This window comes from Otolemur garnettii, unplaced genomic scaffold (genome assembly GCF_000181295.1).
Source record: "Otolemur garnettii isolate 467f Iridium unplaced genomic scaffold, OtoGar3 scaffold00277, whole genome shotgun sequence".
Classification (NCBI taxonomy): Eukaryota; Metazoa; Chordata; class Mammalia; order Primates; family Galagidae; genus Otolemur; species Otolemur garnettii.
The window spans coordinates 860,562-868,181 of NW_003852672.1; the positions used below are offsets into that span (position 1 = coordinate 860,562).

A 7,620-nucleotide genomic window follows, 5' to 3' on the forward strand; every position below is an offset into this window, starting at 1 on the left:
TATATAACAAAACAGCACTCCATCACAAAAGCATGTAAAATTATAAGAACACTATTTTAAAATACTGGCACTTTAAGAGAATGATAATCTCAAAAACCACAAAATTGCCAAATTGTTCCCTAAACTGCTAAGCAGATAAATATGACTCTAATGAATGTGGGTTTTGTAAGGAAAAACTAAATTCAAATGAACTGAATAACTTGTATTAAGATGCGAAGTTTAAGCGTCTTCTTTCCTATCAATTTGATTTAGAAAGGGGCAAACCCCAGTACATGAAAATATAACCGATTTTAAATGTGGCATTACTTTCAAGGGTGGCCCAATTAATTAAAGATACTCTTTTTTTTTTTTTTTTTTTTTTGAGACAGAGCCTCAAGCTGTCCCCCTGGATAGAGTGCCGTGGCATTACAGCTCACAGCAACCTCCAACTCCTGGGCTCAAGCGAGTCTCCTGCCTCCGCCTCCCAAGTAGCTGGGACCACAGGCGCCCGCCACAACGCCCGGCCATTTTTTGGTTGCAGCCGTCATTGTTGTTTGGCGGGTCCCAGCTGGGGATTCGAACCTGCCACCTTAGGTGTACGTGGCTGGCATCTTAGCCGGTTGAGCTATAGGCGCCAAGCCAATTAAAGATACTCTTAACGGAGAATCTGAAGTTTCCTGAGCAGTTCATATTTAGGTAAATGGGAAAAAGACATTTACAGCCAGCACTTTCTTAGTCTTTGCCAGGACTAACATCAACAAAAAATGCAATATGGCAGTCTTGTATTTTAAGCTCACGCTTTGGGGATACGTTCTCAGGTCTTCTTTAATATGGGAACTGCAAAATATAACTTCCATTACATGGTAATGGGAGTTAAAGTATAGAGTCCTCATGCAAAGATTAGAACATACTTTTCTATTAGTCCTTCAAGGACAGACTTTCAAAATGTTTGATTCTAATAATCCCATGCTGTGAGTAGATTGCTTACTCTTCACTTTGTAAATTTGTCATCCACTTTGGAGTTTCAGTTATAGATGAAAACTGTCTCAATTTAACTTTTACTACCCTCATCATGATATGCAGGGTGCATAGACAAAAAGCTTTTTATCAGCTAATTATATGAAAAGATAAACAGTGTAATAATTCATGTGATCCATAATGGGCAAAAAGCAAAAGACTAGCTTCCCCTCAAGAAGAAAAATTTCAGACCTTCGAAAAGGACAACAGAACTATTAAAAAAACTGTATTTACTTAGAAGCATTCAGAATGTCAACAAAACAGCTGCAACTCTTTTTTGCAATTACAGTTAACAGAACAACAATTGTTTTGTATAAGCTGCATCAGAGACAACTGAAGATGAAAAAACTACCATCCCCATATATAACTAATTTGTGCTGTGCACCAACAAGAACCTGCTTTAAATTTCCATGCCAGTTTCCAACCCCCATACTGTACCAGGCAAGGTTAGTGGCTATTGAAAATACCACCAGGACAGGGCTATCTAAAGACACATTCGGTAGGGTGTTAACTATACAAAAAAAGACACTGTACAGTTTAAAAACAGATCTTACACAGTCTTACATTTCAATTTTTTTCTTCAAAAGGAATGAGTTGTGTACAGGGGGTTAAATGCTTTATAGACAAGAAAAAAGAAACTGCGCTAGAACCAACTTATTCATCTTCATCTTCATCCTCCTCTTCATCTTCCTTCCTCTTCCTTCTTTTTCTTGCTTTTTTCAGCCTTGCTGACTCCCTTCTTCGCTGCATCAGGCTTCCCTTTAGCTGGGTATGCAGCAATATCCTTTTCGTATTTTTCCTTCAGCTTTGCAGCCTTCTTTTCATAAGGCTGCTTGTCACCCACAGCAGTGTCATCCCACATCTCTCCCAGCTTCTTTGCAACATCACCAATGGATGGGCCGGGATGTTCTCCTTTGATTTTGGGTGACACTCAGAACAGAACAAGAAAAAGGCCGAAGGAGGCCTCTTGGGTGCATTGGGATCCTTGAACTTCTTTTTAGTTTCCCCTTTAGGAGGGATATAGGTTTCCATTTCTCTTTCATAATGAGCCTTGTCCGCCTTTGCCATATCTTCAAATTTTCCTTTCTCTTTAGCAGACATGGTCTTCCACCTCTCTGAGCACTTCTTAGAAAACTCTGAGAAGTTGACTGAAGCATCTGGGTGCTTCTTCTTGTGCTCCTCCCAACTAGTTTGCACAAAGAATGCATATGATGACATTTTGCCTCTCGGCTTCTTAGGATCTCCTTTGCCCATGTTTAGTTATTTTTCCTCAGTGAGGCACAGAGTCACCCAGTGCCCATCCAACTCTCACTTGCCCCAGTGCTGTCTCTATGGAGCTCAATGTACTGCAATGGCTGTGAGAGCAGGAGCCAGATACAGTCTCCTCACTCTCTCTGCTCTGTCTCGTGGGACTTGTCTTAATTGGACTTTAGACTTTGGGAAAAGGGGAGGAGGGATGTGACACAGGGAAAAGTGAAAACTTGTATGTATATTAGCCCTCCACCACGGTACAATTAAGGCCTTCATAGAGAACCTGAGAGGAGTCACAGTCCCTGAAATCTGAATGCTGGTCTAGACCAGGAAATAGGAAAGCCCGGCCAGGTAACTCTGAAGTTTACTGTCTATACAGCGACATGCAAGGGTTCTGTAGCAGAAGGAACTGAGAAACTATAGGACAGATCACAATAACTTCTATGCCTTAGATTTTGTAGAAAGGTGATGTAAAGTCGAATGTGAAAAGTGATTAATCCTGGCTCCTGCAGGGGTAGGTAGCTGGTATTGAGACCCCAAATTAAAATTACATGGAGTCTCAAAAGGGGGGAATGAGGGAGGATACCTGAGAAGGAGGGGAGAATAGGTCTTCTCAAGGAGACCACAAAGATACACCGGCAGACTCCTCTCTGTGGTGACTCAGCTCTTAGGAGTTTGTAGACTTAACTTCCTGGAACTTGGAGATTTCCACTTCTGTGAAATCCTGTAGTTCTGTGAGGGCTGGCACAGCATCTCCTACTTGATTCAAACTGACCAAAGAGAAAGGTACCTGTGGGTTTAAACTTTTTGACTGGAGATAAAAAGGGAAAGACCAAGCCAGTTAGCTAGTGTGGTCATTTCAAATTCTTCTGTGTCATAAGCTTCACTGGCTGATGTTGAGAGAGGATACCCGAGAAGGTTGAGGTCTGGGAGAACAAGTCTTCTCAAGGAGACCACAAGGATGCACCTGCAGGGACCTCTGCATGGTGACTCAGCTCTTGGGAATTTGTAAACTTAACTTCCTGGAACTTGGAAATTTCAAGTTCTGTGAAATCCTGTAGTTCTGTAGGGGCTGGAATAGCATCTCCTGCTTGATTCAAACTAGCCAATGAGAAGGGTACCTGTGGGGTGGAACTTTTTGACTGTCAATAAAAAGGTAAAGACCAAGTCAGTTGGGGAGCACAGCCATTTGGAAATCTTCTATGTCATAAGCTCTGGCCGGTAAATAAAGCCCTTCCTCTTATAAACTTGGTGTTTGGGTGCTCTTTCTCTCCTTTGGGCCTCGTCTTCCTGCAACAACCAGGAAGTTAAATCTACAAATTCCTAAGAGCTGAGTCACCAGGGAGAGGACCCTGTAGGTGTATCCTTGGGGTCTCCTTGAGAAGACCTTTCTGTTCTCCTAGATCTCACTCTTCCTGGGTATCCTTCTCTCACTCCTACTCCTCAGGGATTTTCCTTTTTGCTTTTTCTTTTGGCTTGTTGTGGGATAAACCCATTCCTATTGTGCCTTTTTCAAACTTTTGACATGTGTATTCCTTGTGTGCGGCCACTGAAGTTTCTTTTCCATTGTCACTGCAGTCTGCCAGTATCCTAACAAAAATTTTCTTAAATGTCTGACTCTCAAGAGGGAGGAAAAAATGTCCTGTTTCTTTGTGTACACTGTGTCTGGAAAGCTGCCTGTGGTGGGTGGATATGAAAAGTGACTGTGGTTTGTGCTGGTCACATGGTAATCAACAGCAACAATCAGCTAGCAAAGCACATAACCCACCTCCTGGAGGACAAGGTCTTTTTGCTCACTCTGGCTCCAGAAAGCTGAGCCAGTCATGCAGGCTGCCTCCCCCACAGTTGTCTGCTGCTGAGTAGGGGACAGGGGACTGTAACTGTTAACATTACAAAAGGCTGAAATTTATCAAAATTTACCAGCTTCTTCATCAAGGTGTCCTACAGATGCCAGAGAGTTCTCCTAGACTCCAGAGCTCCAAAATACTCTGGAAAGTTCCTGCCAGTTCAATAGCTGTTGAGGTGGAGGCACAGAGTCCTGCAGCTTCCTACTGATATCTTCCTTGACATCAATTTCTAATTGTTTTGATTTTATAATCTAAATCTCTGAGGGTAGCCTTATTACCAAATTTTGGGAGAGTATTTCAGTTTTGTAGTTAATGTGTGTAGGATTCCCTAGAGTCTTTCTGATTTCCAACCATATCAGAACCATGAGCCAGTCTCTCTTGACATTTGCCATCTATGTCCAAGGCAGAGGCCAAACCAGATCTGTCTCATACCTCTCCTTCCTGTCTATTTCTGTAACAGAAAAACTGAAATATCAGTATAGGTCAAGCGCATGTGGGGATATTACTTGTTTCACTTTCCTTTTCATTCATTCATGTCAGGGTCCTGGCCTGGGGGCAGGGTCTGCTATGACTTTTGGAACTGGCATGACCTACTGAAGAAATATAAAGTTAGGAACATGATAAAGAAACAGACATTAGACATAGAGTAGAATTTTCAAAGGTGGGACCTTGGGGGACCACTGCCTGTTTGTGGGGTTCTGGTGATGGCCCCCAGCATCTGTCCCACTCAGCTTTTATTCAAATCTCTTTGCCCAGATGGTAAGCTGAGGGAGGGAACAAAGATGGCAGCAGGTTCTCTGAGTGAGCATATTAGCTCCTGTTGTTATTATCATTAACTTTAAGGATCTGAGCAGTCTTGAGAAATCTGAAACTTGAGCCTTGTGTGTGGGCAGCCTCCTGTCTGGAGTCACACACACAGATTCCTAGGGAAGTGTTAAGCTCTGCTAGTTCCCTGTGGAGTAAGATGCCACTGGCATCAATCTCCTCTGAGGAATCGGTGGGAGAGAGAAATTTTCATCTCATCACCACCACAGAGATCTTCCTCTGTAATAAGGGATATAAGCCCTCCTGCCCATATCTCAGGGCTTGAGCTGTTCCACTTGGTCTCTGCCTCAGCCAAATGCAAATCTCCATAACGAGTATCTGCTTTGTCTGTTTAATGGGCAGGAAACAACTTAGATAATGTATCTTTTCTAGTTCTTACCATAGTCTCTTTCATGACCATTATTTTTTCCTCAGTATTCCCAGAGTCAGCAGGATGTTTGTAGGCTGTATCCCCAATAGGCTAGAATTTCAGGAAAGGCTGGAAATTTGTTCAGATAAGAAATTTAGCAATGCCTGACTTAAACTAGCTGACTTTTCTTTGTTCAGACTCCCTCAGTTTACTTTTTAATTTTCCCTTTTTCTGGGGGGGTGCCTTCCCCTGCCAAGAATGGGGTCTTCAGTTCCCATTCTGCATGCACATTCCTTCATTATTTCACATGATCACTAGTTGTTGAGGAACCTCTATGTGCCAGCTTTTTGACAGATGCTGGGGGTCAGTGTTTTATTTATTTAATTTTTAAAGGTTTTGTGTATTTTCTAATGGATGAGCTTATTAACGTAGAGTATATAAACAAAGCGAAAACTCATTTTCTCAATGAAATATAGTCAACTGTCCAACTGATGACATTTTTAGCTTGATATGGTAAGATGATAGTGACCTTGATACATCATAAATACGTGCCTCTCGTGCTGTTCCTTATAGACCCAGCTTGGCTCTTCTCCAGTGTCTCCTCTTTGAGTCGTACCTGATTTTATTACCGGTTTTCATTTGAATCCACTGGGGAATGGGACAATTTTGTTTTTATTTCTTGGCCAGAAACCGCTTGATTCTGAAAGTCTTTGTGATAGGACATGGAAACAAATGGGATTAACCACACACACCATGGCGGTGGGAAGGGCAAGGGACAGAGTTTTAAAGGAGTTAATTCCTCATTCTTAATGAGCTAGTAGCTTGGGGGTGAGGCAAATCTGTACAAAATTTAGTTCACTTCAATGAGGTTTGAAAGGGATGTGCTGAGGGAGCTAACAGAGGGCATCACTACATGAGTCTGAGGGAAAAGCAGAAAGAAAATGGACAACTTCATAGATGAAGTGGCACCTGCAGAAGTTAGCTGGGTGGTAGCATCTTCAATAGGAGGATTAGTGAGTGCAGAGAGAGAGTGTGCCAAGTGGGCTGACAGCAAGTGATTCAGTGTTGCAGTGTTGTTGTGTGTGAGCAAGTGGTAGGAGATAAGCCCAGAAAGACACATGAAGTAAGATCATATAGGATTGAATTTTATTTTGGATCATAGGATAGTCAGTAATGAAGTAAAATGAGCAGATTTATGTTTCAGAAAAATAAGTCTGGTGTGCAGGCAGATTTGAAATAAGAGGCTAACAGCAGTAATATTTAAGAGTTGATAAAGGTTTATGCCCTGGTGCCTGGATAATTCTTCTATTTTTTAGTAGGGGTGGGGTCTTGCTCTTGCTCAGGCTGGTCTCAAACTCCTCAGCTCAAGGAATCCTCAGCCTCAGTCTCACGAGTGCTGGAATTACAGGTGTGAGGTACCTCGATGTCTAGAATTTCATCAAGAGGATCAGGGAAAAGCACCCCAGTGGAGGAGGCGGCCTGATGTGGGCAGCACACAGTGTGTGTAGGGAGAGGCCAGGAGTTTCCTGTCACTGGAGTGTAGTGCTTTCAGGTGCTGTGGGGCAAGAAGACTCAGGGCCAGGTGAGGAGGTGGGAGAAGTTGAGACTATGAAGACACAAGAGACCATCCTAGGTGGTGCCCGTAACTTAGTGGGTAGGGTGCCGGCCACACACATCCAGGTTGGCAGGTTTGAACTTGGCCAGGCCTGCTAAACAACAACAACTGCAACTACAACAGAATAATAGCTGGGCGTTGTGGCAGGCACCTGTAGTTCCAGCTACTTGGGAGGCTGAGGCAAGAGAATTGCTGAAGCCCAAGAGTTTGAGGTTGCTGTGAGATGGGACACTACTGCACTCTACCTAGGGTGACATAGTGAGACTCTGTCTCAAAAAAAAAAGAAAGAGACCATCCTAATTTTTGGAATTTTATACTCTAATCTTCACCCATAAGAGTATGTGGGCAGACAGGTGAGGAGAGAGTCCATATTTTTGTGGCTAATAGGGGGGATAGTAGAAGATTCAAGCCTCTACTTTTCCATTACCTACCTTTTCTCTTGCTATGGTTTGATTTTTACAAGATAGATACAAAATTAGTTATTTTATAAGTAATTTCTAAAACAATGAGTTAGAACAAATTTATGTCTGCAGCAAAATGATTTTTTGTAAGAATCGGACAAAAGCTTTTGCTATTCGTCAATCTCAAACATTAAAATGTAAGGAAGAGAGTTTTCTTTTTTTTTAAAGTTCACTATAAATTTTAATCTATGATATAAAGTGTTAATGAAAGACACGATTGAACATCTTGTATCAGAAAATAATCAAATTAAATTTTTTTTTTAATTTTTTTTTTTT

General features: G+C 42.1%; 1 pseudogene; it reads right to left on the bottom strand.

Annotated features, from left to right (window-relative positions):
- Nucleotides 1-1,687: 1,687 nt before the first annotated feature.
- LOC100960249 lies at nt 1,688-2,250 on the bottom strand (annotated as a pseudogene).
- Between the last annotated feature and the right edge of the window lie 5,370 nt (nt 2,251-7,620).